Below are 25,463 nucleotides of genomic sequence, written 5' to 3' on the forward strand. Positions count from 1 at the left end.
GTATTTAAGTACAAAAATACAAATATATTCTCATTTCACTGCTGCAGTTATATGTGGTGAAAGCATTTAGTGACGTATTTGAGTACAAAAAGAAAAATATATACGCAGTTCCCTGTTGCAGTTTTTGGTGCTGAAAGCACTGTGGCCTCCTGATGCTGTCGCCAACTCCAGACTCTGTCTTTGTGCCACTCTGTGTCCTCCTGATTCTGCTGCCACCTCCAGACTCTGCCATTGTGCCACTCTGTGACCTCCTTCTCCTAACCCAAAAAGGATTAAGAGGCCCCACTTTCAAGGTGTGTATTCAGACTGAAAATCCTGATGCTGCTGCCACCACCAGACTCTGCCATTGTGCCACTCTGTGGCCAGTTATCCCTGTGGCAAATTTTCTGACAGCTCCTGCTCCTAACCCAAAAATGGGAAGGATTAAGAGGCCCCACTTTCACGGTCTGTATCCAGACTGAAAATCAAGATCAAGCAAGCTTTTGCCCTTCTGCTCCACGGGAGGTTTCTGTCCTCCCTGGGGTTGCCTTAGGACACCTGCGTTACTGTCAAACTCCCCACCTGGCACTGTTCTCAGAGCGGGTCGCAGTCAGTGTGCGCTGGGCGCTTGGAGCTAGAAGCGAGATCCCCTCAGAGTCAAGTCCCTGCCTGATGCCACACATCAGATGCCAAGTGCTTCTTCTTTTACCCACATTCGTCAGCGGGTACTGGTGTTGCCACCCACCGCCCCACTCTGTCACTGGGTAACTTTGTGGTCTCCAGATGCTGCCGCTGCCATTTCCACACTATGTCACCTTGCCTCTGTGGTATCCTTCTGATGCTGCCGCAACCTTCAGACTCTGTCATTGTGCCACTCTATAGCCTCCTGATGCTGTCGCCAACTCCACACTCCTCCAACTGCGCAGAAGCTGAATGTGCTGAATGAACCCAGCTCACGTTCCCTATTAGTGGGTGAACAATCCAACGCTTGGTAAATTATGCTTTACAATGATAGTAAGAGCCAACATCGATGGATCAAAAAGCGATGTCGCCATGAATGCTTGGCCGCCACAAGCCAGTTATCTGTTATTGTGCCACTCTGTAGCCTCCCGATGCTGCCGCACCCTACAGACTTTGTCATTGGGCAACTCTGTGGTTTCCTCATGCTGCTTCCACCTCACCACTATGTCATTGTGCCACTCTGTGGACTTCACAAGCTGTTCTCCCACACTCCCCACTCCATGACTGGGCCACTATTTTGCCTTTTTGGCCTGGATGACATCACTATTTATTTGACCCTTCTTCTGATCTGTCAAAAGGAAGGAAAAAAAGAGACTCACAATGGATCCTGTCTGTGTAGCAGCTGTAAGGCCTGTATGGTCCCATCAGAATTGGCCTATGATTTGGTAGCCAAAAACAGGAGTGGGTACAAAACACAGAAGACATGCAAATATTCCATTCACGTGTCATTTCTGTTTTGGATCCACTCCTGTTTTTTTGGCATTAGCAATACTGATGGATTATTGAGTAAATGCTGACTGGGTGAAGACATATGCTCCACAGACAGGATCCGTTTGTTGTGGGTTATTGTTCTGATGGATCAGGGGAAGGGCAAAATAATCAGTGAAGTCTACACAGAATTAATGCTGACACCCCTCCACTCTGTCGGGGGGGCTCTACTTCCTTTAAGCGGTTAATAGAACAGGTTCTGTAGGCATCTTTGTGGAATCAGCTGACAAGGGTGTAAATGGAGTGCGCTTCTTCTTGAAGCTAACATGGACCTGTAAGGCTGAGTTCATACTTGAGTCAGTTTGGCCCCATGACTGCCCAAATAAGTGAAGTGTGCAGTGATTCTAATAGCAACGTCTGTCATCTGCATGTCATACTGACTCACAGTATTATTTCACTACCACAGCAGACTCCCTATGCGTGTTACTGCAAGGCACAGTGTTCTACACCACTATCAAGGCTCTCTTCAGGCCGTAAATAGACGTTTTGTAACACGATTTGCCGCGAATAAATTCGGATCGAAGCAAATCTTTTCGGAAAATTTGGTGAACCGGCCGAATCAAATTTTTTGAGAAATTCACTCATCTCTACTGGCAATCAAAGCAAAGTCAGAGGAATTCCTTCTAGAGATGTGCACTGAAACAGAGATCTGTCTATCTCAGCACCTGGAGGGGATCAGAGAGCAAATGTGCTGCAGCCATTGAACATTTTCCTTTCTGGTCATGGTCCTGTCCTACCACTGGCTTTTATTCCTATAAAGATTCCCTAAACACTTTCTGCTGAATAACCTGTTTCCCAGTCTGTCAATTTTTTGGTTAGGTGATTGCAAATAAATAAAACTGAAATATTTGATTTATTCTGAAGAATTTTCCTTTGCTCTTATTAAATGCATCTGTTTAATTATACAGATGGATAATACACAATTTACACTACTTTACAGACAAGTCAAACCAAGTCAAAAGGAAGAAGCAGTGTGTGAACACTTAACTACATCCTTACCACTTCTATATTGCTTTAAAGGATAAGTAGTAGCCAGGTGAACTTGATTAACCATTTAATAATCAACAAGTGTGACAAACTCTATATTAGTGGAAGTTTTGGCAGTACCGCTTACGTTTGCAAAGCTTCATCTTAATAAACCAGGCCCAAGTGGAGATGTATGGCAAAACAAATTCAGTAAAGTAGTAAAGTATATCAGCACAAACATCTTATGTAAGCTGCCAAGCACCGTGCTGGAGGGATGACAATTTGAACTTGTTTTGCACTCCATTATGAACTCCTCTATATATTAAAGTATTCTAGAGTCAAATGTGAGAGTATACTTTCTCATACCTGCAACATAGGTTTTATAATCTTTGCTGTTATATTCCAGGTTACCATGTTGGAAGGTCCCTTTAGTGCCCAAAAGTAATTATTTAGTGTAAAAAAAATAAACTCCTTTTGCATTATTTTGACCCGGATAATCCTCCATTAGCCTTTATTTTGTTGTCAAAAGAACCCTTCTCCCATCATTATAATACATGGACAAATTACACCTGCTTTTCCTTCAGCCAGCATTGCTGAAAATCAAATGGACGGTTCCAAAAACCAGTGTATTGTTTTATACATGTGTTGCCCCAAGCATGAAGCTCCAGTAGGCTGTAGAAAGGAAACACTGCTCCTGAAACAGATTGCTTTGAACTTACAGCATCCTGGAAATATCTTCCTGTCATCCACCAGTAAAAACAGATGCCTCTGATGTGGGTTCTTCACTCCTCTGTTGGAATATATTCGCTGACTGCAGGGCGCACAACCCAAAGTTGTTGCATGATTGGTATATGTGGCTAAGACATGCTTTTATGTTTAACACTTTTTAACACTTTTTGTTTTAAGTATGGATTTTATATATTAAAGATTGTTTGTTCCAGCAAAGTTTTTGGCTCAGACACTTACGTAAGTCTCATTTTGGATTTTTTTTTCCTGTAAAACAGAATTAAAATTGTTCTTTTCCATGTTATGCATTTTCATATTTTATTTCACACACAAGCAGTACCTTTAAAGGTTTTGATCTCTGCTACCAGAAATCTCAGCCTCTTCCTGAATCCTCTCCTCAATAGACTTTTTTCCCATCCCAAAATTCCTAAGCATGGTAAGTGAAAACCTGCGCAAATCCTTCCATTGGTTTCCATTGCTAAAGACAATTCCTGCAAAACAACAGTCCAAAGAGTGAAAGCTACAATTATCATATGAAGAATGCAAAAACCCATGAGCCTAAAAAGATTTTCCATAGAGTCTGAAAAGGCCAAAAAATGTGTCCACTTTCTGCCCCCTCAACACATGTTTGTGCATGAATGTCTTTTTTTTCTTACCTTTTGAAGGAAGATATACTCACCTTAATTTGCTCTTGGGTTCCCTCCCATTAGTCATTGCCTGCAGACTCTCCAAGCAGACCCCATAGCTGAATATCCAGTAAGAAAGTGTCCACATGCAGAAAGTGACATGAACAACAGAAGGACCCTGCCTGTTTCAAATAGAGAAGTTAAAACTCTGGACTAGGACGTCACATGAGATTGGGCTTAAGTTAAAGGGGATTTTTTTTTTTTTTTTTTTTAATTACCACTGTTTAATTAGAGGGATAGGGGGTTCAACTCCTGCCTGGAAATCAGGTTTAAAACATATGTCAATGGAAAGTTTTAAGAAGATTAAAGAAGCGAGAAGAGAGCCACAAAGGAGGTATTTAAGATGGCAATTTTTGTATTGATATATATGCAAAGAACAAATCAATGAATACCAATCAAATAAATAATCAAATGCATTGATACATAGTTTAGATGGTCATTTCTTGATTACTTCATCAAGGTATGTTTGACCAATGTATTATACAAGAACTGCTCTATCAAGTGTGGTTGGTTAAAATCACCTAACCACGATAGGATGCGACAGTACTGTAACCGTGTAAAGCATTCTGCCCAATTGGGCTTCCTCATTGGTATATGATGGAGACTTTATGGTATGTGTAAGGATGAATATATGGTTTTAGAGCAGGTTGGTCTACCTATAGTGCAGATAAGGATAAGGTAGAGTAGAACTAGTATTCCTGTTGCTTGTCCTGGAAGTAACATAGGAAAATTCAAATTGTAGATATTCTCTGTTGATTTTAAGGTGTTGTAACTTATTTAGAAGCATTTCCAAAGTTTCCATAGGAAATTCAGAAAGCTTCTAGATATTCCAATAGGGGTTTCAAGTGTATGAAGAAGATTGCCCGATATTACAAAGATGCAGCAACAGAATAATGGGAACAGATGTGGTTGCAGTTTCATCTCTGTTCCCATTATACTGATGCTGCATCTTTGTGACTTACTTAGATCCTCAAGGAGGGAACTGTCTATTTATCTTCTGTTTCGGTTAATGGGAAGTTTTATACATAAAAAAACAAATTTCAGTCAATTTTTTTATAGGTTAAAGGAATGAAGAATGGTTAACATTTTAGTTCATTTTCAATTCATTCTGTGTCCAAACTAATAAACAAAACATTGCACAGACTTGAAGTTTTAAACAATTTCCCCAGACAGAAGTGACCAGGATTCCAACTAGATTTAAACCCCCTAGCGGTATTCCGGAGTGTGACTCGGGGTGGGAAAAAATGCAAAAAGCGGTAACCCTGAGTCACACTCGGTGTAACTTTGGGGGACCCCCTTACTTTATCCCCGTGCTCCATCAGCGATCTCACGATCCCGCTGTGATGGCGGGGCACTTCTCCGTCGGGGGGCGTGGCTGGGCGGGAAATTTAAAAGAAGATTACAAAGTAATCAGTTACATTTTGCCCACTATTAGCCCTGACCTTGATCTGACCTTTTGATGACTTTTTGATCACTTCCTGAATGTATCATTTCATCACTTTGACTTTGACCTTGATCCTGACTTATTGATAGAGACCACATTGCATCCAAAAGGCATCTCGCTGGCGCAAGTGCTGTTTTGGAGGAATTAGAATGCAATGATATTATTGCACCATTGTTTGGAAAATTTCAGTAAAAAATTTTTGATGATAACGACTAATATTCAATTATAACAAAAAATACTATTCTCCTACAATTGGCCAGATGCTACATTTTCTCCAGATTCACTTTTATCTGATCATTTTATTAGATTACAAATCAAATAGGAAATGAAAGGCAAAAATGTAAATTATTGCGACTCACCAATTTTATTTTTCAGACAAAGTTAGCACAGAAACATTGATGTGGATCACAATAGAAATCCAGTGTCCTTGTAACTGCTAATGTGCAAAACTGAAATATAAACTATGTATTTAGTAGTTTCAACTATCCATTTTAAACTATAAAACTTTTCCCATTTATTAAATAGAGAGGGAAAGTGTTTTTAATTTAAACTTTGAGAGGAGTCTGGGGTGACAAATTACTATTTTTTGGTAATGGGGTTAAAAACTTTTTAAACCAGTATTATTTGAGCTTCCTCCTGACTCCAATGCATTTATTCAATAGAAACGGACTAATTAGGGCTGTACTTAGTAATAACAAATATTAATAACAAATAATTTCAGGAAATGTATTATTTTTTAAAAAATTCTGCTGCATTTATAAACTAAGCCATATTCACATGCTAATTTTGAAATAAACTTACCAAATCCATTGAAAAACTTGTCAAAAGTAGGAAACCTTCCACGCCCACTAAATTCCTCTGGTTGATCCAAAAATGCTTCTTTCACAGTTTCATATCCGCTTAGTACAACAGTAGGATGATGGCCAAAATAGAGAGTATATACTGGTCCATATTTTTCTGCAAACTTTAGTGGAATATGAAGGAGTATTTGTTATTTTGGTACACACAATAAGAAAATATTAGACAACAGTTTCCACAATGAGTAGCATGCATGCTCACTTTTACCCCCTATATAACTTAAAAGCATACTACCTAACTATCAAACTACTGCAGTCCTACCAGGGCTCTGCCTTCCAATTTCTTGTTTCCAGCAGCCCAGTACAGCCTCAGGAACTTTCTCCTTTCATGTATCCCCTTCACCACACTAAAATAATCAAACCAAGAATAACATGCAATATCACCTAAGAAGTCGCCCAACTTTTCGAACCACACTTCCATGAACCTTTACCAATGCCTTTACCTCTGAGTACCTCAACCACCATGCACCCTTAAGTACAAATTTAGCATCAAAAAAGGGAGGGTTGGTGGGTAAACCCTGTCATTTCTTCCCCTTGTATGCCAACTTAAACCAGATGGGTCTGCATGTAGAATTTGTACTAGCTGGACTCCCAGTAGCCAATGCACTTAATCACAATATCCCCCGGATCCCAGACTCCCACCCCCATAGCAGCCACTATGCAGAAGGATTGTGTAGAATACTCCCTAGTATTTAAACCTTCAGCTTTAGGACACTTATTAAAAACTGCTACGCAAAAAGTAGCCCCATCCGCATGTAGTTAAAAAAGACCCCCCATAACTGGACAATACTGCAGGTAAGCTTGCACCTCCGACACTGAGCAAGCCATAGTCCCTCTCAGTTCCAATAGCTCCACACCAAATTCTTTTGACAAATGATTTGTGTTAGACTTCCATATCTGCAGCTGAATGCTTCCCCTGTTGTCAAATTCCATATCCTCGAACCTCGAGCCACTTGACCTTTTTTTTGCTGTGCTAACCAATACCCCCATCATCAAGGCCCCAAAGAAAGCTAAAGAGAAGGCCACCTGAATCAACATAACTACAAACATCTTCAAACATATCCCACCCTCCAAAGCTCCCCAGCACCCACTCCAATGTTACTGGGCACCACCGATCCCAGATCTGAGCCCCTGGCCGATAACTACATGAAGCCTGCTGAATCAAGAAACCTTTAGTGACTTTCACCACCTCCGTCATTTGAACAAAGGATCCTTCGTGAGCCTTTCCAATGACTACCCGATGCATGAATGAGTGCTATACATACAGCACCGTTCTCCTCTATGGAGAGGGGAGGGGGAGAGCTATGCAGTGGCGCCCTCTCCCCCTTCACTTGCATTAGGATCGTTTATCGTACATCGTCCGTGGATCCGCCAGGGCGGTCGTTTGGGCGATATACGGTGAGGGATGTGCACATACCAGCATTTCATCTGATATCGACCCTGAGCCAATTTATCTGATGAGAACCATTGCATGTGTGTACCCAGTCATACTTCTAGTAAATCAATCCCAATCTCCCAGTGCCTAAATGATGGTTAATAAATAACTGGTTACACAATTTTCTCTCTTTTACCCATTGGTTGGCATTGTTCTTACTTTTAATCATAATTTTTTTTTAAATCATTTGCAAAGTTCAAAAAGCAAAGTGTACTACTACAGAAAAATAAAATTCCTTTTGTCTTGACAAAAAAAAAAAAAAAAAAAAAAAAACTGAAAACCTGAGGTGAGGTGCTATGGAGATACTGTGCCATTACTCTTGAAATATTGACTACAGGTCTATTGTTGGTCATACACTGGTTGCAATTTTTATGGCACTCAATAGAGATGAGCGAATCAAAGCTGACGAAGTGGAATTCAATCCGAATTTCCGGAAAAATTTGATTCGCAACGGATCCGAATTTTCTCGCCATTCGTGGTAACGAATCACAATTTTTCCGAAAATGACAGCTACACATGTGAGGACTATAAATATTCCACTACAATCTCTGGGCACTACAGGGGATGAATAAGGACTTGTCCCCAGCACTACAGGTGATGACATTGGACTTGTCCCTATTCATCCCCTGTAGTGCCCTGTATTCTTGGAGGAACTCTATCTAAGAATATATAGTACAGTGCTGTGCCTCTACTATGTATTCTTGGATAGAGTTTCTCTATCTAAGAATACAGGGCACTACAGGTGATGAATGGGGACAAGTCAAGTAAGAATACATAGTAGAAGTATAGCACGGCAACTGCGAAATAGCCAAAATTACCGGTAATAGCCTTTTTTTTTTTTTTTTTTTTTTTTTTCGATTCACGATTCAACATTCAAGTCAATGAAACAACCAAACATTGATCAAGAATTCTATGTATTTGACCAATCAATATTGTACGCCTGCTTTGAACATCAATAATTTAACTTAGCAGAAGTTTTCCCTTATACTGGTAATCAAAAAGACTGGGGGCACTAATCAGGTTAAAAAGGACCAGTTGATAGATGCGTGGTGATTAACAAGTTAAAATGTGGAAAATATTAACCATTTACCCAGTAATATAGCTCCAACAAAAAGTATGTATTGTGTAAGTATGTGTGCTTATATTGGCTACAGTTATATTTTTTCATTAAGACCCTAGATTTTTGATGACCCACATGAACACTACTGCAAAACATTTTGTATGTGTACATCTGTCCACCATTGATGTTTATTGGTATATCCATCCTTGAAGGATGAGTGGGCATTTCTTGGAGTTTTCGTGTACATTTTCAATAGTGCAAGTCTCCCCATGTCCCTGCTTTGTCCATTCGCTACAACGTATACTGCTGTTTGCACAGAAATGTGCTTTTTTTAGTAGACTCAAATTTTTTAACTCTGCTCATTGGTAGACAAGAATGATCTCTGCTCTTTACAAAAAGAGGATGCAGGGGGGGGGGGGGGGGTCATCTTTTCCTCCCATCTCCTCTCTGAATAGCACTCTCTTTACATTTCTTGTAGATTCTTGCAGTCCTTGTTTTCAGTGAATATAACTGCACATTTGTACAATCGCAGTCAAAAGGTACTATAAAAGTAATTGCCAGGTTATGTTTAGTTACCATGATTAGTTTTGGTTTGGATCCTTTCCCAATATAGCAGAGGTCAAAATTTGTCTTTATGAGACCAGAGCCATGTCCAAACAGTTAATAAACTCTGGCGCTGCATTCATATCTTTTTACCTCTTTGTATCATGAGCTCAGCAAACACTGAAGATGGAACCAACTATTAATGACAACTATTAACTAGCTAAGGTGCTAAAAAGCGAACTGTTTAAACCCCTTTTTATTTGCCCAGTATAACAGATTTTGGTCAGTGTTAGTTCCTGCCAGAGCAGCTTACAGACTTAGGAACATTTGTCTTCAGATGGTACAATCGGAGTCCTCTTGGTGAGTTAAATGGTTTGTGGTTCTTATTTAGCTGGCAAATTGTCTAAATATAAAAAAAAAAAAAAAAAAATCCCACAATCACCAAACATCCTCTGATGGAGAAAAATAACTGCCGCTAAAAACACATGGACTTGAAGATCCTCCACAAGAGAATGTTTGCTGCATGTCAGATTCACTGCTTTATAAAGCATTTTCTACCACTTTTTGGCCACACTGTTCCATTTATTAACTACAACTGTCTCTGTGTCAGGGAATGTTTGTTCTTGTTTGGGGGGATGGGGTCTAAAACCCCTCAAAAACATGAAAGCCTTTCTGTCTTGATTGACAGCGATTAAGAAAGAATGGGAACACCGAGCCTCCACCCCAGCTGGAAGTAGGGAGGTGGACCGCAAGATAATTACTGGAAGGCCAAACTCTCCCTATCGCCTAGTCACGGGACAACTTTCCGTTCACCACTTCATCAGTCCTCAGAACTCTTGTCCTAGGCAACACTTCCAGGCTCCACTCCAGCAGGAGCACCGGGTCAAATAGGACTGCCTACAGCCTCCTGAACATGATGGGAATTATTTATAGCAGTGGCAGCAAAGAGTTTGCTGTTAAGAAATTGCGAGTTTAGAGGATACAATCTGCCCTATCTGTCCTTCTAGGTGCTAGATTATTTAATTCTTGACATCATGGATTACTAAGCCAAGAACCTGTAAATTTGGACAGAATTTCCAAGTATGCTATTAAGGTGCTTTTCATGTCCACCACATTCTCGCAGTGTTGTGTCAGTTTATTCAGTGCAGCAGGTGGAATTGTCATTTGACAATGGCCTATGCTGTCAGCCACTTGGAACAATTAGCATTCATGAAAATGAATCATTCCTGAATTGGTGATCAATTTAAGACACATGTCCAATGCTTCTAAATAATCAATTCCTAGTGATTTTTCACCAAAAATGATAGTCACAACACAGACAAACTGTATCAGCAATGGGAAAAATCACTGTTAACCAAGTAAAATCACCACTATTTGTTAAAGTTAGACAGGCATTTCCCCCCATCGTGGTATAAAAATTTGCTTTTTTTTCTCTCTCTCTCTCAACACAAACAATAGAAATATGCATGCAGGCTGGTCCAATGCTTTCCGTGGTTTCTAAAATGATATCAAGCCATTTGGTTTACCTTCTTTTCTAGTCTTCTAGAGGGAAAACACATGTTTAAAACCTTAAATACTTAAATTAAATTCCAGCAGACACAGAAATCTTAATGGAAGATTAGAACTGAATTAATGCAAGACTGGAATTTTACACCTCAACTGATAGTCCAAGAATAAGATGGGAAGTTTTATAAGTTGTTGCTGTTCATAGAAAAAGGAAAAACCTTTTTTTTTTTTTTTTTACAAATAACAGTTACCCTATTTTAAAATGGCTGCAGGGGTTACATGTATCTGACCCTCCCTCACTATCAGATCCAACAGCATTTCATTGGATACTGTTCCCATAGGTCTCCTTGTGCGAATGCAGCTGCCCAGTAAGGTCACAAGCTGCTGGTACCATGAACTTGGCACTGGGTACTTTAAAACATTAAATGGAGCACATAAAAGCAGTATGGTAAATCATGTTATGCTGTCAGGTCATGTTAAGCTTTTATATTGTAATTTGAAGCGTTACAGAGAAGTTCTATTTTTTATTGAAAAGCTAAAATTACAGTAAAGAAAATTTTCACATAAAAAGCACCTCCTAAGAATATTACTATAAAAATTATTGCCAGAATCTTTTGGCATAGTATGCACAGGTAAAGTTCAAAAGGAGGCAAATACATGGAAAGCAAGACAAGAAAAAGACAAGCAAAGAAAACGTCAAAAGAATGTCCTAGGTGGGCTTTTAAAACTATACCCGAAACAGATTCCGGCCTCAACCTTGTATAATCCACTGGGACTAATTCAATGGAAGTGGTCATTCAGGAATGTGGATTAGTCTGTTTGGTAGCATTGACTATAGAATTTTAGTTTATGCACTGGTCTGGACACAGTGGGTATTGGTCTGTTAAATAAGGACCCCAGGGGTTCCAGCCAGACTTTTGACTATAGGTTTGCATCAGAAAAGAAGCTTTTGTGAGCAACTTATTGGTCCAGCATTACATTAAACCTCAATAATCTACAATATTGCCACAGTACCCTGTGAGATACAAAGCTAGTGGATCTCAAGAATTAGGAGCAAGGGGTGAAACCCATATCAGGTTAATTAGAGGGTTTGTATAATAGGAGGAAATAACTTGTTTATAGGAACATTAGTTTGTTTGTTATACTTGGTAAAATTCTACAGTGCTCGAGAGATGAAAGACATCTCATAATCTTTGGGGACATTGGCGAATCCTGATATCTTGGGTTGGAGGTCTTCATCTACAAATTTTGTCTTAGAAGTAAGTTTGAAGTTCTGTAGGATAGTTATGAAGAACAGCTCCATACGGGCCAGACTTGCTCCAATACAAACTCTCTTCCCTGGAAAAAAAATACATATGTATTACAGTATATTAATTACACTTACTGAATGACTGCTTAAAATTTTTCTTGGTTGTTTTTAAAATTCAGGTCATCAAAATGAAGAAAAATTGTTATAAGTAAATGGCTATAAAAAAATGTTATAAGTAATAAAAACTCACCCAGAAGTAATCACAAGCAAGAGAATCTTACAAAAAACATTATCCTATTCACTAATAACCCCATTGATGAGACCTAAAAGAATGTGATGTCTGGTACTTTTAGAAGCATTTAATATTATTAAATAGGATTTATATGGCAGACAGATACAAACAGTGACACAGGAAGAGAAGACCATGCCCCGAAGAGCTTACAGTCTCATTAAAATGTAAATGTACCTGCAGAAAATGGCATAAAGGCTTCATTCTTCTTAAAGCAACCATTGCTGTCCAGGAAATGATTAGGATTGAATGTATTGGGAGTAGAAAATTTTTCAGGGTCATGATGAACAGAACATAGTAACGGATAAACATCTGTACCCTAGGGATATACAAACGTCATACACTTTGGTTGATGGTTTAAGGAATTATAAAATGTAAACCAATATTTAAAAACAACTATTTGGCTTCCATACTAATTAGGGAAAAAAAAAACATTACATCAATAAAATATGAGACAACCTCCTTAATGGCTTTCATGTAAATAACAATAAAAATTCTCTTCCCAAAACAAATTTTGTGCTTGAAAAAACTATGCAAAATTACCTGGGTTTATAACAAAATCAATATCACAAAATATATATGTTGACAGTAAGAAAAGTTTAGTTACCTTAGGAATGGTAAATCCCTTGAAATTCACATCCTTCATAACCATGTGCACAACATTAAGTGGGATTATATCACCAAATCTCTGGATCTCATGGATTACAGCATTCGTATACAGCATTTTGCTCCGGTCTTCAATGTTTGGAATGCGACTTTGTCCAATCACCTGATCTATTTCATCAAATACTTTGTCTGAAAAGGATATTAATATGGACATAAAAGATAAAACCACTTGAACCATCTTTGTATAATCTCATATTTGCAGTAATACAGAACAACCTATTAGTTCTTTTCTGCTCCACCTATTCTAGACTACTGAAAACAGAAATCTGATCAGTTGTGAGGTAAATGCACCTGATATTGTGTTAAAAATCTCATTGCCAGTTTCTCTTTAATATTCACCTTGTATTTCAGGATATCTCATTAGCAGGAGAAATCCATATCGTAGGGTAGTGCTGATTGTCTCAGTTCCAGCAAAGAACACGTTAAGTACACTGCATGAATCAAAGTGTGGATTGTCCTTTTCCTAAAGAAAAATATATTCTTAGTTGGTGCAGAAGAGGGAAAGTGTGTATACGTAAAAAATAGATCTGAAAGGCTGTTGCAAATATTCTAACAAACAATTTTGCTGCGAATAGAAAATATTACCCCCTCTGTCCTGAAACACAGAAGCAATAAAAAAGAATCACTAACTGAAGTCTTCAAAAAACAACATTTCTGAAAATGCCAATCTTCGCTTCCTTCCACCATTCCCTATACCGCCAAGTTCTTTGATTTAGAAAGTGGCATGCTCAAGTGAAGCACAATATGAGGCTTTTTTTGGGAGGGTTTCTAAAATAGACTATTTTTAAGTCTTAAATGAGACCAGGGCCCTACTCTAGTAGAGAGTATGAAGACCAAGGGTTAAAAGAGTGAGCTGTCAGAGCCAGGAAAGAGAACCAGTATTGGATGATCTCCGTGGACTCAACCATAAGTCAGGTGCGAGTGAAGTTACAAATAAGCTGTTGAGGATCCACATTACCAAAAGTCTGGGGGGGGAGGCATATGAATGTAGGATTCTAATGTAAAATGGGGTTCCAGGTATAAAGGCAGAATTCTGATGTGAAGGAATGAGTTCATGTGAAATAAAGTCTGATGAAAGTTGGGGTGGGCCAGGAGTTCAGATCAGAAATTCCACGTAGGGACCCACAGATCTGTTACTATGCAACAGAGAATCATTTCAGGCTTTTAATGTAGGTTTTAACTTTTTAATGTAGGTTTCAACAGGCTTTTAATGTAGGTTTTTGTAGTTTGCATATGTTTCATTGCCTTTTGGACAAACCCGAACTCTGTTTTGGAATATATAGTTAAATTACATACTTGCAGCTGCTTTAGAAGAAAACAGTCAATGTAATCCCTAGGACAGGTGGGATCAAATGTCTCCTGATTTATCCTCACTCTCTTTGAAACAAAATCCCCCAGTTTACTCAGATGCTTGAATATTTTGTGGTGAGGTCCAGGAATGTAGTTCATGAATTCTGGAAGCATGTCCTGCAACTGGATAATTGGATAAATGGAACAAAGTTACAGAATTTTTAAAAATTGGCCAGGACCAAAATTAGGATGTTGTTTAAGCTAATTTGGTTAGCTTGAACAATGAACAAGCTATGGTATAAAGTGGTCAGCATTCCCATTATCTTGTGGTGATTAGGAGCAGAACAATTCCTGACCGCCACCAATCCTGAGCCTGTAGTTAAAAGTCCTACTAAAAAAGAAAATATTAATATCTAGGTGGACAATCTATCTTTTATGGACAAATGTGCTTATGCAAAGCATTTTCTTTTCTGATGTAAGCCGTCAGGAGGGTCAATGCGTTGTTCAAGGTAGGTACAACAAATGCAAGATTAGATTTAACAGCATCCCTGCATTACATGCAATGTAGCTCATGCAGCTGCTGTATTGACAGATAGTGGAAACATTTCTCCTGACTTCTGAAGTAAATTTCTAAAGTTTACTCATGCTTACTACTATTGTCCTTCTCATTGTGTGCCGTAGCTGAAGATAGAGGACAAAAAATTTCCTTCTCCTCCGCAGAAAATCACATGAAAAAGAGGAAGAGCAAAATAACAGGGTTGGCAGTTTTGCAAAAGCATGTACAACTACTTTTCATACTTTAAATATAATGGAACAGAAAAGCTCTTTTCATCCTTTCCCATAGAGATGTTCCCATATTGTAGATGTTAGAGCCAAAGAAGAATGTATAACAGACGTGATAGCAATGCAGAGTCATTCTTTGCCTAATTTTTCTATCTTTACGGAGTCAGTGATCAACTTTCTTAAGAACGTATAGATGATAACGTTATGTTGGTGTATGCATACTGTAACATTGGGTTCTTGCTAAACCTTCAACTGCTTCATATCCAAAATGAATACCTGTTCTCAGCTTAAGCATATGACCTCATTACATGCATTTGAAAAAAAAATGATTTTGTTACAAGAAATGTGTTGATATATGCAAAGAAATATCTGGCTATATATACATAAATCTAGAAAAATGCATGAATGAATGTGTACATGTATACATGTACATGCAACACATTTAATTTATCAATTGTAATTATTTTTTATATTGGTCTTTTTACAATTGCTAATTTTTTGTATGGATATTATTAAAATTAATTTATTCATCAGCCTTATCTTACTACACTCTTCCAAAACATTGCTCCTTGGAAAGCCCTAACATCAGTGCCACCTACCTGTCCCCATGGAGAGCTGATGTCTTTGAAAGTTTCCCCAGTCTCAAAAGTTGCTGAAAACTCTGATCATCATATTCAAAACGATCCCCAAATACTATAGAGCAAATCACATTGGAAACAGCCTGGAGTAGAATGTTTGTTGGGTCCACTGATATTTCTGCAGGCAAACGTAAAAAATCTGGTTATTGTAAAGGTTTACAATACAATTTACTCTGCATGCCTATGCAACAGATGTCTTTTTCCCCGTCTAAGCTGGCACTCATCTTGGGGTGTGGCTTTCCAGTCTTGTGTTTGAAGCCCGGGGCATGTCTACATGTTAGATGTGTAAAACAAGGTACCTGGGGCAAGTATGCATCACTAATGTTTTTTTGCAAGAACATTTTTTATAAAATTAGTAAGTTTACTGGTCTTACCTCATGGCTGATGTGGAAGAAATTCTGATGCAATAATTGGAACACTGCCAAGGATCAGGGCCAGGTTTGCTCCAGCAGCAGGTGAGCACTGTTTTACAGGAGGGTGGCTTCAGTCCCCACAACTGGGGGACTGGATGCCAGGCAGCCGTGGAGGTCTAGGCCTCCGCTGCACAAATACCAAACGCTAGACGCCGTTTCAGGAAACCTGCAAGGGACCCTCTGGCTCTTCCAGCTCAGCATTTATTGGCTGAGGCTGCTGAGGCGGCCAGGAGGAATCCTCAGCCATGGCGAAGCCCAAGGAGAGAGGCGACCGAAGTAGGGTTGTCTGGCCCGCCTCTCTCCATCGGTCTAGAAGAAGGGAGTTGATGAACAGCGCCAGGGGGTTCAGGTGGTTAGGCAGAAGATGCTCCAGTACAAGGCTGCTGGTCTCCGCCGGCAAGCCTCATGGTGGCTTTTGCGCATGAGCAGGGCTCCAAAAAGGTGGTGGCAGAGCCATCAGCAGCATGATTTATTAGGGGTGTTGCGTTCTGTTTTTTTAGAGTTAGATGGGCAGAAAAAGGGAAGGGTTGTTTCTGTTTAAGGTGAGAAAGCCAGGTGGCTAGTCCAGTGGCCAGCATGATTCAGTTAGGGTCCCAGCTGGACTTTGGGGTTGGTTCGGGTGAGTGGAAGAAGAGCAGCGGGATTTTTGGATGATCGAGGACATTTGCCATATTGGCTAGTGTTTTTGGGGAGAAGGCATCTGAGCATTGCTTAGTGTTGTTCTGTTATTTACATGCAATAGGTGACGCGCACAGGGTGTATAGATATAGATATAAACATAGGGCTGCAGCAACGATTGTTAGAGATAGGCAAGAAATTTGAAGTCGGTGCTGCATGGTCCTGAGATGGTAGCAAAAAAAAAAAAAAAAAAAAAAGTGGAATGGGGTCAGATGGGAGGCCCATTTGTGGACTTTCCAGTGGGGTCTCCTTTGGCGGTGGTCCCCAAAAGAGGGCCAAACAAGTTTAGGGTCATACATCACTTGTTTTATCTGCTGGGTGGCACTGGTAATTCAACCTGTGCGCCATGTCCCATACTTCAGTGATCGCCAACCTTTGTGGTCCTGAGGACCACTGAAATTACCGGCTCTTGACCACGCATGCGTTGGGAGCCAGGTGTTGAGTAACTCAAGGTGAAGAAACCTACCCAATAGTGACATCATTATCGAATAACCCCGCCATAGTGACATCATGATGGAATAACCACACCCAGCACTCAGTTCCCATTGCAGATCTGAGCCTGCAACGGGAAAGTGGGCAGTTTGCATCCAGGGACACAGCCCACCCACTTCCCTGAGCCAGGTATTTGCACTGGGGACATGGTCCGTGGCTCTGGCCAACGGTTGACGACCACTGCTATATTTCATTCAATTGTGGACCGAAGTCGGTATGGCATTATGGAAAAGGGGCTTTATTAGCAAAGATTAAGGAGGCGTTCTGGTTGCTGCCAGTGCACCTGGAGAGCCAATGTTTTCTGAGGTGTGTCTGGCAGGGATCGTTCTATGTGGACAAGTGTCTTTAAAACATTCGGTACGATTCTAGAGTGGGTTAAGAGACATAACGAAAGACCTGTTCGTCATTCACTATTTGGACTATTCGCACTGTCCCAGGCAATTAGTTTGTTCGTCGTGTGCTTTTGGCATCATTGCAATACGTTGCGGAAAGGTTTGGTGTTCCTTTGGTGGCCGAAAAGATGGAAGGGCCGGCTGCAGAACTGGCTTTTCTGGGTATCGTAATTGACACTGAGGCCATGGTGTTTAGGTTACTGGAAGCAAAGTTGAGCGGATTGATGGACAAAGTAGTTACACGTTGCGTGTAGAATTATGCAGATGGCGCATATTTTTGCCAGGAGGTTGTTTTGCGGTTATTGCAGGAGTGCAGCTCCTGACACATTTTATTCGGTTGAATAAAGCGTTGAGGGCAGATTTGGCAGGAAGTTCTTGAAGGATGTTACGGGTGGTCAGTATGGATTGAAGAACAGTAGTTAGTGCAGAGCTTGAGCGTCAGGGGCTGCAGGCTATGGTGCATATTTCCAAGGGGTGTGGAATGCGGAAGCCTGGCTGGTGGAATGGCTAGAGTTGGGTTTAAAATCTAATTTGGTGGCGCTCGAGTTATTCCCCATAATGGTGGCGATACAAATCTGGGGCAGTGAATTAGTGAAGATTCATTTATGTTGCGACAACTTGGGTGTGGTCCAGGGAGTGAACCTCTTTTTTGGTTTTGTCTGGGCCAGCGTTTTGTTTATTGGGACATTTGGTGTTGAGGGGTTTGAGGATGAACGTAGCGGTGGGGGTGATGCATGTGCCTAGTGTGGAGAAGAACATTGGGGATGTCTTGTCTCGATTTCAGTGAGACCGATTCAGGCAGTTAGCACCAGGAGTGGCTTGGCAGGGAGTCTGTTGCCCAACAAAATTGTAGAGGATTGTATTGGAATCCTAGACTGTATGGTTCAGCGGTCTGGGAGTCAGTCTACTTGGGCGGCTTATTCAGCTGTGTGGGCGCAATGGTTTCATTTCTGTGCTCAGCATGGTGGGGGTGGGGAGGGTTGGAAATTAATAAAACCAGTTTATTACTGTATTTTGTGTCATTTTTGCAAACAGGGTGTCAGTGGTTAACCAGAAGTTGGCGGCTTTGTCCTTTTTGTTTAAATTGTTGGGTTTAAAAGATGGTAGTAAGGAATTTTTAGTTTGGCAGGTTCTAAAGGGTTATGGAGGGTGGCGGACAGACGAAGGCCTGTATCATTTGACCTCTTGAGGGCTGCTTTGGGAAGGTTGGGTGCGGTTTGTGCATCTGCATATGAGGCTTTGCTGTTTGGGGAAGCCTTTGTAGTAGCATTTTTTGGGGCAAGGTGGCTATGGGAGTTGGTGAGCCCAGCGACTAATCGCCTAGAGAGCTTCAGATGCGGGAGGCGAAATGGTCAAGGAATAGAGTGATTGCCTGGTCCAAAAACTGATCAAGGGGTTTTGGCGTGGAGTTGCCAAAGGTAGATGGTGGAGTGGCTTGCCCAGTGACGGTCGTTGGCGAATTTTTTAAAGCTACCGGGAGGGAGAGGGCCCACTATGAATACATGCAGATCAGCAAGCCCTGTTAAGGTACCAGTTTTTGGCAGTGTTTAGAAAATGAATTTTCATCCCAATAATTCCGGATAGGGGCACCCACAGAAGAAGCATGGTGGGGGTTTCGCAGGGGCATTTTGGGGATATTTTTAAGTTTAAGGGGTCATTGTGGGGTTAATAATGGGATTGTTGGATGGGGGAGATCAGAGTTGGCTGTTGTTGCTTTGGGCAGATATTCAATGTTGTTCTTGTTACAGGTGATTGCCCAGGATTGGCTTGGATCGCAGGCGAGAGCTGTTTGTCCAGGTAAAGGCAGCTAGGCATGCCTCAAGTGGCAGGTCTGCTTCGGTGGCTCAGTATACCAGGTTGGAGCAGGGTTATGCCGTAAATTTACAAATTTGTGAGGTTGGACAGGGTGCCCGATGTGTTGTTTTGGATGTTGGTGGGAATCTATGGTATGGAGTTCCTGTTTTTCGTTCATGGTGTTCAGAGGAAATTGTTGGGGGGGTCTGCACAGCAAGGAAAGGTATAATATCATCCCTGAGCTGGGGGAATGGGCTACTGGGAGCAACTGTGGTTAAGGTGCAGACCAAAAACAGGTATAATGTGGTGGCCTTCGAGTTGGGGAGTCAGTGTTGTTTAGGTTGAATTGTTTATGTTTAAATTGGTATTTGAAGTTTTATTTACGGTTAAGTTATTGTTATTATGTGTCTAATATTTGTTGATACTTGTTTATATTGAGGTTTCATTTACATTGGTTATTTATAAAGTAAATAGTTAAAACTTTTGTTATAATAAAAGGACTACGGGCCATTTAACCAAATATGGTGGTGTGTTTATTTTTTGTTTGGGGGGTTAATTGTTAAGTGGGTATCAAAAAGGGTACAGGGGTGTTCTAGTGGGGGAATGCAAGTCAGCATAGCTATATTTTGCCACAGTCATGATGTCTGTTTGCAGGTTTTGTAGTCCTGCAACAAAGCGACAGCTGTGTATTTTTCTTTTCCCATATTTTTTTTCTGCTGTAGAAGCATTAAATGGCAGGTTCAGTGCATTAAGACGTTTCTTTTTTTAGGCTTTTACATCTATACTTAGAGCTTCTTTAACAAGGTTGCCAGCAGGTTTTGTACATACTTGCATAGAAATGCTGACAGTTACCCCATCACTGTTTGCACATTTATTTGTACAGGAGCCACTGAGCGCTCCTGCAATAGAAACCAGGAGATAGAAATGACAGCCTGGTACTAAAGAAGCCTTGTGTACCTCTTACATAGTGGTGCCCAAAGTCTGCTGGGGCTTGGTGGTCCTTGTGTCATGATTTCTACTTTTATTGCACCATGTAAAAATTCAAGCATAATCATTTAGAGAACATGTATTGCCTACATAGGGATCTAAAACAGATGACCCACACTGAATTATTGGAATATAAAACCATTTTCACATCATCTGGATTATTTCTAGAAAACATGAACAGTCATTCCTTTAGACACAAATAAGTGCCATCTTTTTGTATGGAAAGACAACTAAAATTTGTTTATTGCAGGCCATGTACCTAAATTTCATATTCTATCTAGGACACAAAAACACAACATACCTTTTAAAGATTTGAGCTCTACCACCAGAACCCCAGCTTCTTCCTGAATTCTCTGCTCAATGGACTTCTTTCTCATCCCCAAAATTTCTAAGCGTGGTGAGTGAAAACCTGCACAAATCCCTGGATAGTTCCCCATTACTAAAGGTAATACCTGCAAAACAGCAATCATCCAAGGAGTGAATGGTACAGTTATTTGCAAAATGTTTGTTTTTTTCTTACCTTGTGGGGGATATTCTCACTTCACCCTGGCTGGTGCTCTCACATTAACATCCACAGTTTCTAAGATGGTCTCCACAAATGGGCAGCCAGTAAGTGTCCATGTCATGCATGAGTGGTATGGACACCTAGGGAAAATTTTTTTTTTTTTTTGTTGCCAGTGTGTGGTTTGGAGGAGGGTTCGGGATTAGCATTACACTGAATGAAACAGTTCCTCAAGCAAATAAACATAACCATTAGCTAGAAATACAGGAATGATGAGAAAAAAAAATTCCCATTGACTTCAATCTATTTCTCCTAAAGTGGACATTCCCCCATAAATGGACCAGTTTGGATCAAATGTAGGAGGAATTTTTTTTAGAGACTTTAAATTTATTGAACATTACATAGAATAAACTTACCAAGTTCATTGAAATAACTGTTAAAAGTTGGAAACCTTCCACGTCCACTAAATTCTTCTGATAGGTCCAACAATGCTTCTTTTACTGCCTTATAACCGCTTAGGACAATTATAGGATGATGGCCAAAGTAGAGAGTATATACTGGTCCATATTTCTCTGCAAACTTAAGTAAAATATGAAGGCTTTTTATGCAATAAAGGAAAATAGGTTCTCATAATATCAGAGCTTTTACCATTATAGATGATGCATTCAGACCAAATGCTAGATCATGAGCCAAATGGATTATCACTGCCGGTCTCTCTCAGGACCCTTTTTTATCCGATATATTGCATAATATAGTTATCACAAATTGCTCCGACAACGTGATACCTAAAGGATGGAAGAAGTCGGAGCACCATCAGGCCAGTGTTTATTTAAACTTGAAGATCAACAAAATTTACCCTAGGTATTTATTGTGAGAATATACTTGATAAACAATTATTCAAAATCTCATTCAATAATCAACTAATGTCACCTAATGTAATTTTCAAAACCTTTTAAAGCTACAGCTTTAACGTTAAATAGCATATAGCATATGAGGACCCAAGAATTCCAGGCTTCTAAAGCAAACTACAAGTGGTCAGCACATAATAAATCTAAACCAAGACTTGCCATATGGCAAACTTCCTAACTGCCCAAAAAAGTTTCAATGTACACAAAGGGATTGATTTACTAAGGGAATTTAGACCAGCAGTCGCCAACCAGTGGTCCACAGACCAAGAAATTTTTGGTGGTCCGCTGCTCTGGGCGGTGCGCCACACCCGTGGGGTCAGGAAAAGGACCCCGCTGGGGGGGGGGGGGGGGTGGCGCACCAGCCAGAGCTGGAGGACCATGTCCCCCGTACGGATTGTAGGCCCAGGGTGGGGGGCGAGGTGTGTCTCTGAACACAAGAGAATTTACCCCAATGTTTAGAACAAACTGGTAGCAGCGAATAAAGTTTCAGTTTGCTTTAATCAAGTAATAGATTATTATTTACTGAGGATTAGCATTTGTTGTTTGTGTTAATTACAGAGTAAGCTTTGCTTAGGAAAGGTTTCTCAGCTTAATGATTAACACCCAATAATATAAAACACACACATAGTAGGCAAGCTTCTCTCAGCTGCAGAAATTGTCCTAATGTGTTGGAAGATCTTGGCTACTTGGTCCTTCCATCCACTCCTCAACAATTTAAAAAGTGATATTACTCCTTTTTTCCACTCCAGCCTTGGAGTAAGATCATAATGTTGGAATCTTACAGATGAACGTCCTAATGCCTCATCCTAGATCAAAGGCCCGTCATATAAACAAGCCAAGAGCTCTAGATATTTCTCCATTAAACTAACCTCTGTTAAGGATTTGACAAGTTCCCCTCTTCTTATCTGTAGGACATTGCCAACAATGGGCAGTGGTGTTGGTCCTGGTGGAAGGTTATGTCTCTGATACAAGGCATTCCATGATGAGTAGATGACACAGGAGAAGGTAAAGGCCAGGAGTACAGTGAGCATCAAGATTATGTCCATATTTGTGGGAACAGAACGTATAAATCCTCCTAAAGAACATGTTAGTATGTATTACAAGTATACATTACAATTATTTATTTTTCTTGCACACCTTACCCCTATTGTGTACAGAAAGCTTTTACAGTTAAACAATGCATCAGATGGGATTGCTTCTACTTTCAGATAAATATTCAATGTTGATCATAAATTCCTGTTATTTGCCTGATCAATACTACTCTTCTTGCTCTGACTACCAAAAACCAATGATACCCCAATATCATTGGGTAGAGAGAGAAAGGGACATTGAAAAGGAACTGATTGATAAGTCTTTTAGGCTATTAATATTGATCATTTTGGTGGCCCTACAGCTGTAAACTGGAGTAAGGTCAGTATACAGTATGTCTCCTCCTCCTGTGTTCCTCATTAAGCCGTTTACAGATTCTGGACTTTTGTCACCCTTTACATTTGTCACAGCTGAGACTTTAGCATATGTAGGGTTGTCTCCTATATTTAGTTATCTATCCTATAGGGATGAGCGATACATTTCCAACCTTGGAAATCAGTATTGGTTTACCACAAGAAAGTGATTTTCCACTCACATGCAGAATTCATAGGAAAATCCCACTGAAATTTGCCACATCGACAATTCAACTAACATGCTCAAAATTAATTCTCACCTATATGTTTTTCCTAGGATACTTTTTAAATCAATGGTATTGCAGCAAGTGTCATATTGTCTGTTGGCACATTTTAATGTACTGTACATTCAATCGCACTTTGTATAGAATGTGTACTCACACATTGACACATGGATGTTGGACACATTGGAAGCTCTCCCACTATGTTGTAGAGGTAAAAGTTTTGTCTGCATAAACCCAGAACCGTACCCAAACTGTTATTAGGCAGCATTCTGATGCGGTCTTATTTTAGAGAACACCTTCATGACTTCAGTAAGATGCTGAAATTTAGCATTATATAGTATTATCTAGCATAAATGAGCTTACTGACTTTAAGATTGCTTAAGTATGACTGGTGTAAAAAAAAAAAAAAAAAAAAAAAGCTTCCAAAACCTCTGTGTGCCAAAATTTATTAATTGTGCTTCAAAAGCAGAATTTCTATTTGTATAAACCATGGTGCAATAATTATCTTGGGAAAACGATCCCAGATAGTCCAATACAAACAATGCAGATAAACACATAATAGATACATTCTCTCCACAACCAGAGGATACCACTGGCCTGCTCCTTAAGTCTGCAATGTATTTCAATTGTTCCTTCATTCAACATCAAGCACCATTTTTTAGTTCCCTGTGCCATACACTACACAGCGATTACCAACTCCTATACATGATGTTCAGTTCACACGTTGGACAGAACTCACAAAGATGTATTATTGTGCAAATATTATTCAGTAATTATATAGCACCAACACCTTATGCAGCGCTGGACATTAAATAGGGGTTGACAGATACAGACCGTGACACAGTAGGAGGAGAGGATCCTGCTCAGAGTTTATTCACACAACATGAAAACTATTCCAGTATTTATTACTGGTTTCAGCAGTAAATTACTCCTCTATGCACACACATAGCAGCTCAGAATATGAGACCTATTGCTAAAATGTTTGTACCACAAATGTATAGGAAAGATTGCTCATACAGACACTAACCAAGTGTAATTTACTGCATATGCCTAATCAATCCCAATGCTAACTGAATGTGTACTAAATTCAAGATTAAAAAGTTAATTATGTTATTAGTACAACGGTGGAAAAAGCTGGAAGAATGTCAAGTAGATATATAGACAGGTTTTATGTGCGTTTTTCTACAACTTCCCCAAGGATAATTAAGCAGCTTTGTAAGTATCAACCAGGCAAACATGGAATAGTTCATTTAGAATACCAAATGCACAGAGATCCCACTGCAAAGTTTTCCACACACACATATATATATATATATATATATATAATAATGCATATGCAAGGTTCAGCACAATAGCCATATGTGCAACAAAGTTTACATAAACAACCTACCTGAAATCTGCACCACAAAAAACTATCCAACAGGCCAAAACCACTTTTAAGTACTGTGTAGCCCAAGCAGTAAACGCCCGCTGCAGCTGAAAGCAATCTTCATGACTGACACATTCACACTTGTGCTAATCTGGGTGATTAAAAATGTCATCTATGCTAGCACAGAGCACTTATAAAAAAAAATAATTTCATGGAAATCCCTAAAAGTGTGGATATGGGTGTGGAAGTGAGTAAAAAAAACACATCCATGTTGCAATAAACATATACAATTCAAATACCACATACTATGCAAAATCATTTAAATGTATAGCTATACATCTCTATCTCTTTTATACATGCTTTTTTATATATACATATATATATATATTATTATATATAATCGGATGCAGTAAATTTTGAGCAGATCTATTATTATTAAACAGTATTTATACAGAATCAACATATTAAAGAGAAACTAAAAACTGCCAAAAAAAATACACTTACCCTCAAACCCGCAGGGCAGTTTGATCCATCTGGGCTCTGCAATCTTTATGTCGTCTTCCAGGTTCTTCATCCTAAATCACCCGACCCAGGCATAAAATGGAGTGACGAAGGATGAAAAAAACTCACTGCCCA

The 25,463-nt window shown here is 39.8% G+C and overlaps 2 pseudogenes; both read right to left on the reverse strand.

Moving 5' to 3' along the window:
• LOC140343890 (cytochrome P450 2G1-like) overlaps nucleotides 1-6,292 on the reverse strand; it is a 14,173-nt pseudogene extending 7,881 nt beyond the window's left edge.
• Nucleotides 6,293-11,189: 4,897 nt separating this feature from the next.
• On the reverse strand, nucleotides 11,190-22,838 carry LOC140342938 (cytochrome P450 2G1-like; annotated as a pseudogene).
• Between the last annotated feature and the right edge of the window lie 2,625 nt (nucleotides 22,839-25,463).

This window comes from Pyxicephalus adspersus, chromosome Z (assembly GCF_032062135.1).
Source record: "Pyxicephalus adspersus chromosome Z, UCB_Pads_2.0, whole genome shotgun sequence".
Classification (NCBI taxonomy): Eukaryota; Metazoa; Chordata; class Amphibia; order Anura; family Pyxicephalidae; genus Pyxicephalus; species Pyxicephalus adspersus.